The sequence below is a fragment of the Hordeum vulgare genome, chromosome 1H, assembly GCF_904849725.1.
Source record: "Hordeum vulgare subsp. vulgare chromosome 1H, MorexV3_pseudomolecules_assembly, whole genome shotgun sequence".
NCBI lineage: Eukaryota > Viridiplantae > Streptophyta > Magnoliopsida > Poales > Poaceae > Hordeum > Hordeum vulgare.
The window spans coordinates 283596616-283607584 of NC_058518.1; positions in this window are offsets into that span (position 1 = coordinate 283596616).

Below are 10969 nucleotides of genomic sequence, written 5' to 3' on the forward strand. Positions count from 1 at the left end.
GCGGGGCCGAGCGGGATATCTCCAGGAGGAGGTTTTCCTTTCTGGCGTCATCCGCGGGGCCGTAGACAGAGGAGAGCCAGAAGCCTTGTGGTTGTCCTAGAAGGGTGACCTTTGTTGTAATCGCGAAAACTTTGACAGCATGGGAGGTGACCGTGGCCAGGTTACTATTCGAGAGTATCGCCGCCCCGCCACTGGCCCCGATTGTCGGCAGTACAATGTAGTCAGTGAGGGAGGCTCTCCCAATCTTGCTAATAATGTTAGGCGACCAATCACTGATCTTAGTCTCCTGCACGCACAGTATTGCCACGCGGTGTGCAGTGACAATCTCACAGATGGCAGCTCGCTTTGTGGGGTTGTTTATGCCTCGGACATTCCAAGACATGATCGGAAGCAATTTTTCACTCATGGGGGAGACAAGCATATACTCCAATGGCTAAAATTGCAAACTCACCTCGGGCCCAAGAGCAACACATCCAACATACTAGGGGGCGCCGACATCCACCAATAGGCCCCAAGACACGCCGACGCTTATCGACACTCCACCTATCCTTACACATGGAAGAAAACCTAACTCAAACCGACTGCTCGTCGGCCGCCACCGGAGATGGAAATGAAAACAGCCTAACATAACTAAACTAAAGCCTCCTCGGCGTCTCCATCAGGCCCGCTCATGTGTGCCATGACCTGCAGGACCTCGTTGTCGAGGTGGGTTAGCTTTGCAATGACCGCAATGTCGTTGTCGGACAACGGTTCCTTGAAGCGGCGCGGGAGGGCCTTGGCGACGTCGGCCGTCATCTTCTCTCAAGGTCCAAGCAGCCCTAGCTCCTTTACAATGCGGAAGGAGGCTCACTGCGCCACCGGGACTGTCGATGGGTTGGCCGCCTGACGAGTGATGTGCCGTGTTGGGGCAGCGGTCGTGTGGCTCTTCGGAGAGGCCGACGGCCACCTGGCTGGTGGAGAGGCGACGAGCGGAGCCTCATTGACGCGGAAGAGGTTGCGTGGCTCCAGGCGGTCATCAGCACTGTCAATTTCAAGCTGACAGACTTTGCTAGTCATCGCGCCGAGCTGCACCGCCGGCGTGCAGGCAGCTGACGAAGTGGCACGGTTGAACTGCCCGCAGTCCGTCGTGGCGGCAGATAATGTTGGGCTGAAAACATCTAGTTGCGCAGTCGCCTCCACTCCCTCATGTAGAGTGTTGTCGTCGAACTCGAGCGGAGTAGCCACGGCTACGTCAGCAGCGGCTTGCACATCAACCGCCATGTTGTCCACGATCACAGAGGCGATCATAGGTTTCTTTGCAGCCTTGAGGAAGTCATCCATAGGGTCCTTGCCATTGCTTTTGCATCCGTCATCCACCGAAGAGGTGTGCAGTGCCGGGGGTGGCTGTAGGGGCTTCGACCGACAGCGCTCTGGAGGTGGGCGTGCGACAGTCGGTGCCCTTCTCCCCCCTGAGTTGAGCCGCCACCTCCCTCGAGTGACGTCGAGATGGAGGGGAGCGGCTACGCTGTCGTGGTGCAGCTGCCTGCAGCGGCCGTGCCGGTGCACGACTCCGATGGAGCAGCACGTCCTTCCAGGAGCGTTGGCCCGCTCCTTGAGAGCCGCCGTCGCCATCATGGTCCCGACCACGACCACCTCGTGGCATACCGCGGTAGCCCAGATTGGCTATCGGGGCTTGCGCCAGGCGCTGGTGACGCTCAGCGCACTGGCCATCTTCAGTTCCCATCGTCCAAGAGGCAGGGGCCACTGCCGGGAACGGCTTGTCGTTGTCTTCGGAGTCGGACGACTACAACCCGCTCTGATCTAAGTGGGAGGAGCGCGGGGACGGAGGCGTCCAGTCCTCCACCCGGTCGACGTGGATGAGAATGGAGTAATCCGCAGTTGCCGGTGGTGGGGCGACGCGCCGGTCAGGTGGCGAGAATCCCTCCATCTCCTCGACACGGCCCACACCGCGCGGAAGCACCCCTAGAGTGTGCTTGGAGGGGATGTTGGCGATGTCGTTAGTCCACACCCAGCAGGCGAATGTTTTGGTGTGGCCGCGCTCGAGTGTCCTACCGTCGAGGCGATCGACGCGCACCCTCCTTCCGAGGATCTCCTCCACTCCCTCCATCGACCAATAGTGCATCGGCACCCCCTCAATGACCACGCGAACGTGTAACAGGAGGGAGTCCAACGAGGCATGGTCATGATCATGCCAGGACGCGATGTTGAAGACATCGCCGTCGCCCCGGATGGATCCGCGGCGAACTGCATTGACTTGGAGCGCCAGCTGGGTGAAGACGACGAATTAGTGCATCGGGTGGTGGGTGGTGACGCGGAGTGAGTGCACTGCGACAAGAGTTGCGCCTCGAGTGCCCGGCCTACTGCCATGGGGGACGTGGCATTTGTTAGAGCATATATCTCCATATGTGGTTTTGGTAATTGATGACAATTCCTATGGACTAATGGTTGCCTTAGTTGATGACAATTCCTATGGACTAATGTGATTTTTCCATAGGCACTTCTTGAAGTCCATCTTTTGGGTTCAAGGAGTTTATATGATGACCAAGATGTTATTCAAGGTATTATCCAAAGAATGGTCATAGAAACACTAGGTTGATCAAGATCTCAGACAAAGAGTAAATCAAGATGATCAACACACAAAGCGTATAAGATGTACCGAGAGGGATCAAGTGATCCCATGGTATGGTAAGCATTGTCCATTACGTGTTTGTGTACTAACCCATGGTCTTTGTGAGACTCCTATGTGGGGGTTAGGTGTGCTTCCATTGGGCTTGCGTCAAAAGAAATATCTCATACAACCCATGAAGGATGACGTCAAGTGGTGATCGTCATCAAGATTGTGGTGTGCAAGTTCAAGTGGATCAGCACGCATATATCATTGAAACTATTGTCAATGAGCATGTGTTGATAAGGACAACCTCATGTGCTAACAAGGACAAGATCAAGATAAGCATTCCTGGGCACTACATGCTTGATTCTTGTGGATGTTCACATGGTGGACAAATGAAGATGAATGCATAATCTAGGCTTTCCGCATTGTGTATGGGAGAGCTACTTGAAGACTTCATCATGTCTTGCTTTCAACTTGAGCCAAGAAGAAACAACAACATCAAGCTCAAGTGAAAGGGCTAACTCAAAGGTATCAGTTCCTTTGACGTTAGTGGTGCGGAGTGATGATCAGCGAATAAAAGTATACACTCAAGTATGGATCATTAGTACCCCTTTTATGATTCTTGAGTCCTTAGGGATCCCGCACTATTAAGAGGGGATCACATGCTTTGCGATGAACTTGCTCAAACTACATCTCCACTGTTCTGCTCAGACCACATCTCCACCGCGCTGCTGTTATCTAAAAACAGAACCAGTGCCTCGGACATCCGGCTTCCTCCGGACGTCCGAGGGCCGGACGACCGACAGCTTCAGAAATCCAGAATCCTATACCAGAGAAATCAGAGCCATATAACTCGGACTTCCGGCTCCCTCCGGACGTCCGAGGCCTGGATATCCGACCAGCTTCGGAATTCCGGAACTATGCTCCAGAGAAACTTGAGCCATATAACTCGGACTTCCGGCTCCCTTCGGACGTCCGAGGGCCGGTCAAGGTTCGGACGACCGACATGCTTCAGAAATCCAAAGCCTTGCACCAGAAGAACATGAGCTCTATAACTTGGATTTCCGGCTCCCTCTGGACGTCCGTCCCCTTTCGGAAATCCGGAACCTCCCACCAGAAGAAGTTGAGTCGAATAACTCGGATTTCCGGCCTTCCCTGGACGTCCGGTGCGTGTTCAACTCACTGTGTTTCCAGACATATCTACAGCTCTCGGACGACCGACCACTGTCGAACGTCCGACCCCTCGCGGACGCCCGGACTTCCGAAAACTGTCGGACGTCCAGACCCTGTGTGACTTAAAGTGTCCCCAACAACTGTCTTTCTCTCCCCACTATAAATACCCCCCTCCCACTTCGTGAGAGGGTGGCCCAACACAACCTTATCCTCATAAGAACACACTTCTACCTCACACACATTTTCTCACACCAAATCTTAGATCCCAAGAGCATTTGTGAGCCCCTTTGAGAGTTGTTCCAATCAAAAGATAGATCGTCTCCCTCTCCTCCTCTCAACCCAAGCTATTTGAGATTTGAGCAAGTTTTGAGCATTCCCCGTGATCTTGTTACTCTTGGAGGTTGGAGACTCCTAGGCGGTAGAAGTCCTTCGGAGAGGAATCAATTCGTGTGATTACCCCCCGGAAAAGTTTGTGAGGGTTTGGAAGCCACCTCAAAGGCTTACCACTAGTGGTTGAGAAACGCCTTCGTGGTGTTATCTCAAAGGGAGAATAGGGTGAGCCTTCGTGGCGTTGGTGTGCCTTCGTGGTAACATCCACCTCTCTAACGGTGACTAGCTTCCCTCCAAGGAAGTGAACATCGGGATACATCTTCGACTCAGTGACCTTGGTTATCCTTAACCCTAACTCCTTACTTGTGGTTTACTTGTGTTACTTGAGCATACATACATTGCATATTGTTTGTGCTCATTATATTGTGTTGGCTATTTCTTGTACAAGATTAATCATTCAAGCATACCCTCTATATCCACATGTTCATACTTGCAGCCCTTGATATATCGTGTGATATAGTGTGATCTAGTATCTTGTGTTGTTCACCTACTTGTCGTGTGATATAGCTCAAGTAAGTTTGTGTAACTTACTTGTGCTTGTTAGTAACTATATTGTGTCCTTCTTGGTAGATCGTGTTGTTGATACACATTGCAGTGCCTAGTGCATTTAGGATTTGTGCTTGACAAGTACCTTCTTAGTTTATTTCCGCATTAGTTTCAAGCCAAATCCGAAGAAGTTTTTAAATAGCCCATTCACCCCCCCCCCCTCTAGGCATCATCAAGGTCTTTTCAATTGGTATCAGAGCTAGGTCTCTCTTTAATTAGGTTTCACGACCTAGAGAGTATCGATGTCGACTATTGGATTAGTGCACAATGGCATCTTTGACTTTGATGGCACAAATTATACCCTATGGAGAATTCGTATGCTTCATCGCTTTCGGGCCATGGGCCCAAATACTTTATGAATTGTTCTTGTAGGGATTGCCGACAAAAAGGATGATGCATCTTCATCTACTAATGAAATGTATCTTGATTGTGAGGCCTTTCTTGCCAAGTCATCATCATCATCCTCATCGCAAATATCATCGTTATTGCACACGGAATATTATACCTCATTATTACCTCTTGCCATGACGCACATGTGAACTGGAGCAGTTGATGATGATTCTTTTGGTGAATCAGATTCTTCATTAGTCAAAAGTACTTCATATTTATTGATTTCCCCTAAATAATTAGTCATAGAGAAACTAGGGAGAAACAAGATATTTTGATCAAGAGGACACGAGGAAGCAGGCATATCACCACAGACATTTGTCGAGGGATCTTTAGGTGAAATGCATGACCTATCAGCACAATAATTTACACTATGTGTGGTGCTAGATATGCTCGTGTCCATAGAGGTTATGACATTTTCATCAACATATATTTCTTCAACCACCATGTCATTACCTTGTGAGATTGAAGATGCTGAGGTGTGCAAGCAATCGGATATGGAAGTAGTGGTGGACTCTTTAAGATCGAAAAGAGTGAAGAGCTCATGCACCAACTCCTTCATCATAATACCGTCTTCATCTTTGACTTTGATGGCACAAATTATACCCTATGGAGAATTCGTATGCTTCATCACTTTCGGGCCATGGGCCCAAATACTTTACGAATTGTTCTTGTAGGGATTGCCGACAAAAAGGATGATGCATCTTCATCTACTAATGAAATGTATCTTGCTTGTGAGGCCTTTCTTGCCATTCATCGAACCATAAGTCCTGAAGTGTTTAAGTCTATCTCGACTTGCAAGTCAGCTCATGAAGTTTGGACTAAACTTGAAGATATATATGGTGGGTCCAATCTTGATGTAGACGGTATTATGATGAAGGAGTTGGTGCATGAGCTCTTCACTCTTTTCGATCTTAAAGAGTCCACCACTACTTCCATATCCGATTGCTTCCACACCTGAGCATCTTCAATCTCACAAGGTAATGACATGGTGGTTGAAGAAATATATGTTGATGAAAATGTCATAGCCTCTATGGACACGAGCATATCTAGCACCACACATAGTGTAAATTATTGTGCTGATAGGTCATGCATTTCACCTAAAGATCCCTCGACAAATGTCTGTGGTGATATGCCTGCTTCCTCGTGTCCTCTTGATCAAAATATCTTGTTTCTCCCTAGTTGCTCTATGACTAATCATTTAGGGGAAATCAAGAAATATGAAGTACTTTTGACTAATGAAGAATCTAATTCGCCAAAAGAATCATCATCAATTCCTCCAGTTCACATGTGCCTCATGGCAAGAGGTAATAATGAGGTATCATCTTCCATGTGCAATAACGATGATATTTGCGATGAGGATGATGATGATGACTTGACTGAAAATATCTATGTGATCAGTAAAATTCTTCATAAAGCTAAAAATAAAGCTCTTCAAAGATTCCAAGATGTTCTTGCTTACTTTGAAAATTGTAATGATTCACTTAATCATGAACAAGCTAAAAGTGAACAACTTGAACATGAACTTGAGAAGAGTCATCAAGCATGTAGAGACTTAAGATCTTCAAAAGGAGAGATTGAAGTTGCTCATGATAAACTTAAAAAGGATTTTGAGGTCCTTCTCCTTGAATGCAATAATGTCAAGGGAGAGCTCATCAAAACCTCTAAGATCTATGAGGAGCTTCAATCTACTCATGAGAAGTCTCTAATTGCTACTTACTCTTCTCATATTGTTGATGATACTTGTACATCTAACTCTACCTCTTTTGAAGTATCAACATTGAAGGAGAATATTGAGCTACGTGCTCAACTTGATTTACTAACTAGCAATTATGGGAAGTTGGAAGAAAACCATGTAATGCTCACAAGCTCTCATGCCGATCTTCTAACATCCTATAATGTGCAAAAGTTAGCTCATGAGGCTATCATCACCAAGGTAACATCAAATGAGCCTCATGTGGACAATGGCACTACTTCTAGTCAAAGTACTATATTTCCATGTGTTAGTCCTCGTAATTCGTCTACTCATAATGTTGCTACCTCGTGTGATGAATTACTTTCCTTGCCTTGTTGCTCTAACAATGAAACTTACACTTGCTCTAGTATTTGCATTAAAACTAACCGTGCAGAGGAAATCGAAGAGCTCAAGGCCCAAGTCACTTCTTTGAAGAAAGACTTGGAACAGTGTCATGAAGGGATGTCCACACTCAACAACGTCCTGTGTGAGCAAACATCTCCGAATGACAAAAATGATGTTGGAGTAAACTCAAACAAGAGCAAGAGTGGCCTAGAACGAGTTAATAATTCGGCCAAAATCATTTGCTTCAAGTGCAAAGTTAAAGGGCACCATGTTAGATCTTACCCTCTGAAGACGAAGTATCAAAGTCACAAGCAACAAGGGAAGCGGCCACAAACTAAATCACACACTCAGCTACAAGTTGAAGGAAGGCCTCTTCCCAATAAGACCCAAGCCAACACTCCCCAAGGTGAGAAATCAACTGGGAAGAAAACAAAGGGTAGATGTTGCTACTTATGTCGTGAGAAGGGTCACGTCGCTTCGTCTTGCACGAGAGGTAACTTATCCAACCCAATCACTATTGATGATATCTATTCCCTTGGGAAGGATAAGGTTGGCAATGTGTTTGCCAAGTTTGTTGGTACTCAAAATGGTGTCAAGAAAAGAACCATTTGGGTTGCCAAGCCTATTGTGATTAACCTCTTAGGACCCAACGTAGTTGGGGACCAACAAGCTCAAACTTGATCAATAGGTGACTATGGAGGACATTAGAGACCTGGATACATAATGAAGAATTAAGGGGTCTTCATCATTCATATTATCTCAAGCCAAGTCATTTGGATTATCGAGTTTCTATCTTATATCCAATGTGCCTCCTTACGGTAACTTATACTTAAACTGTTTACATTGTTAGGTGCTTGCCCCTTTGCATGTTGTGGTTTTGTACCTTGCATGCGTTTGTATATGTTGTGCTTCCAACTTGCTTATCTTGAGTAATCGAGTATGGGTATGTTGGTTTGCATACCATGTACATGTGAGTCTTGTATTGAGCCTTTTTGCATCTTGTTTATATTTTTTTTGTTGGCTCTTGTGAGAGATTAATGGATTATCCCATTGCGGGGGAGTGATGTGCTTTGCACACCTCACAATCCTATAAATGTGTATACATGGGGAATACCACTTAGTTTTGATACTTCAAGATTATCTAGTTTCTATGTGGTATGTCTTACTCATGAGAAATTCAAATTCTATATGGTCCATTAAGTATCTCTTGTTGGTTTTAATTTTCCACTTGTTAATGTTGTTGGTTTATCACATTATGGGGGAGTAGTATGCTATGTGCATATTACAAACCTAGAAAATGTGTACATTTGACGTGTTGCCACTTAGTGTTGATATTGTAAATTATCTTGTTCCTAGGTGGCATGTTAGCTCTACAAGTGTCATTTGCTTGCGTTTTATGGGTAAAGATGATCTTGGATATATTTGTGATCTACCAATGAGTATCACTTCGAAAATACTTCTTGTCCTTGACAATTGGTATTCCCATCATGTGATAGGAATTGCTAATCATCTTTACATTGGATTTTGTGTTTCGTTTGTCTTACTTGCCTCTTATGGATCTATTTTAACATGTCTAGTGTTTTTATAGATATATAGAAAGTTATGATCCCATTGTGTGCGTTTTGTATTTAAATGCAAATTCTATATAATGCATGTTCCTTGGGGGAGCTATCCTATTTTCTTTAGAACACTCTCCTTATTCACCCATCATAAAATATTTTGATCCCCATCAAGTGTGTGTTGATGGGAGGCAAGTCTTGCTCTTTATGATGCTTTGTGCCATCATGAAAATTTGTCGAGGGCTTGGTTTGTTGGAACCTAGCTCTCTTTTGGAAACTAGATACCTCGTGTTCGTTTTCCTTCAATTGGTTTCTTGTTGCCTTCTATTTGGCATGTGTCAATGGATATCTCATTCCTTGAGGTATCTTTTAATTGATATCCTTCAAGTGATAGTTCCTTTTGTTTTAGGATCTTATTATCACTTGATACCTTGTCTTTTGGTGACTTATCAACTTTGTGTTGAGTTGATTCTTGAGAGTCTTGAGCATGCGTATCTAGCTACTATATACAACTTCTTTTGCTTGCTTTCCTTCTTTGACCCAATATATAGGGGAAACTCCACCTTGTCATAAATTGGCTAAAGTGTGCATGAAATTAAAATTCATATCTATATGCACATATGTATGTGGAGTTTGTCCTATGTATTGCTGGTTTTCTAACTCTTTGGTCCCAATGAGTTTGGGCACCAGTTTGTTTGTTTTGTTGTTCCAGGAACAACTGGAGATGCATTGGATGCTCAGCTCACCTATAAGGAAGATGTTGAGACCATGTGATTATTGGAGCCAAGTTAGGATGATCAAAGAACAACTATCTACTACATCAATCCAATGTTGTCTCGGTAACAAGTATCCACTTCATGCATTCTTTTCTTGCAAAGGACCCAACCTGTCTTTTCTTTTCCAGGTTGCATCATGGCATGAATCTCTTGATTCGGTCTTGTAGTACTTGTTTGCTTTCTCAAAGCATCCGAACGATGATGTCTTACTACTAGTTGGGGTGTCTTTGATGTTCGTATGTTGGAAGTTCATATTGTACAATAAGAAAATATTAGGCCATGTGCTATGCTTCCAAGCAAAAGATCTCATTGATATATTTTTGACTTCCTTTTGGATATCTAGTTTTGTTCCTTCTTGTAACCATTTCGTGTGTACATCCTTCTTTGTGGATATATATCATCATGATTGTCTTCTACTTAGAATCTTTTACACATGAGAGAAGTTACATCTTTAATTGATATCCTCTCTTCTTTCACGATCATCGTTGTATTTCCTTTTTCAGTTTTTGGTGGGTTCGTGAAAGGTTTTATTTTGAGTGCGTATCTTATTTTCCTACATCTTGATGCACTCTTTGGCCGTGAAGATTATTTTTCCTCATGCTTGTCTTGATGAGGGTTTTGCCATTTCAATTAGTATCTTTCCTCTTGACAAGGTTCTTACTTTCTATCTTTGCAATGGGTTGTCACAAGCGTTGGTTCTTATTTTGTTTATTAGTAAGCTTGTGAACCCATTTTCTAGTATGTGTGTGTGGAAATGATATGCCTTGCACTTTGTATCTAATTTCATCAAGACTATGTTGATGAGTAATGCTCATCCTTATCTTAGTCTTCTCAAGTGCTTTGCCATGACTCACACACATTACTTTGGTTGAGCCTATTCTTAAGCCGCTTCTTTTACATTTTGCTCAACCATTTGTTTTGTGCAATTGATATGCTTATTGTCTCATCTATCTTCTTGCACTCGTTGTGTGTTTTTATTAATTTTGGGGGAGCAACGATCCTATTTTGTGCACGTGTATCAAATACAACAATCTCGTATTTGTGCACAAATCATGGGGAGCTTCTCTAGTTTTTGATAAAACACTCTGTTGCCTTTATCATAATATATTTTATTCATGTGGTTCGAAGGACCATATGATTGTTTGTTCCATCTAGAATCTTTTGATTGCTTGCCTCTATTTTTGTATGTCTTTGTGGCATACGATCCCTTTATTTGCAATCTTTGGGTCCTCAGTATAGTTTGTTTTCCTCCAACTACTTATCATTGCATTTGTGTATTTCTATGTACTCATTTGCTGAGAAGTACACAATTTTTGGAGGACCACCTACAATATTGGCTTTCTAAACTTTTTGCCCATTTTGGCAATCGATGCCAATGGGGGAGAAGTTTAGAGAGTTTACTTTGGATATGTTTAGAGGGTTTTGCTTTTATTGCGTAAGCATTTAC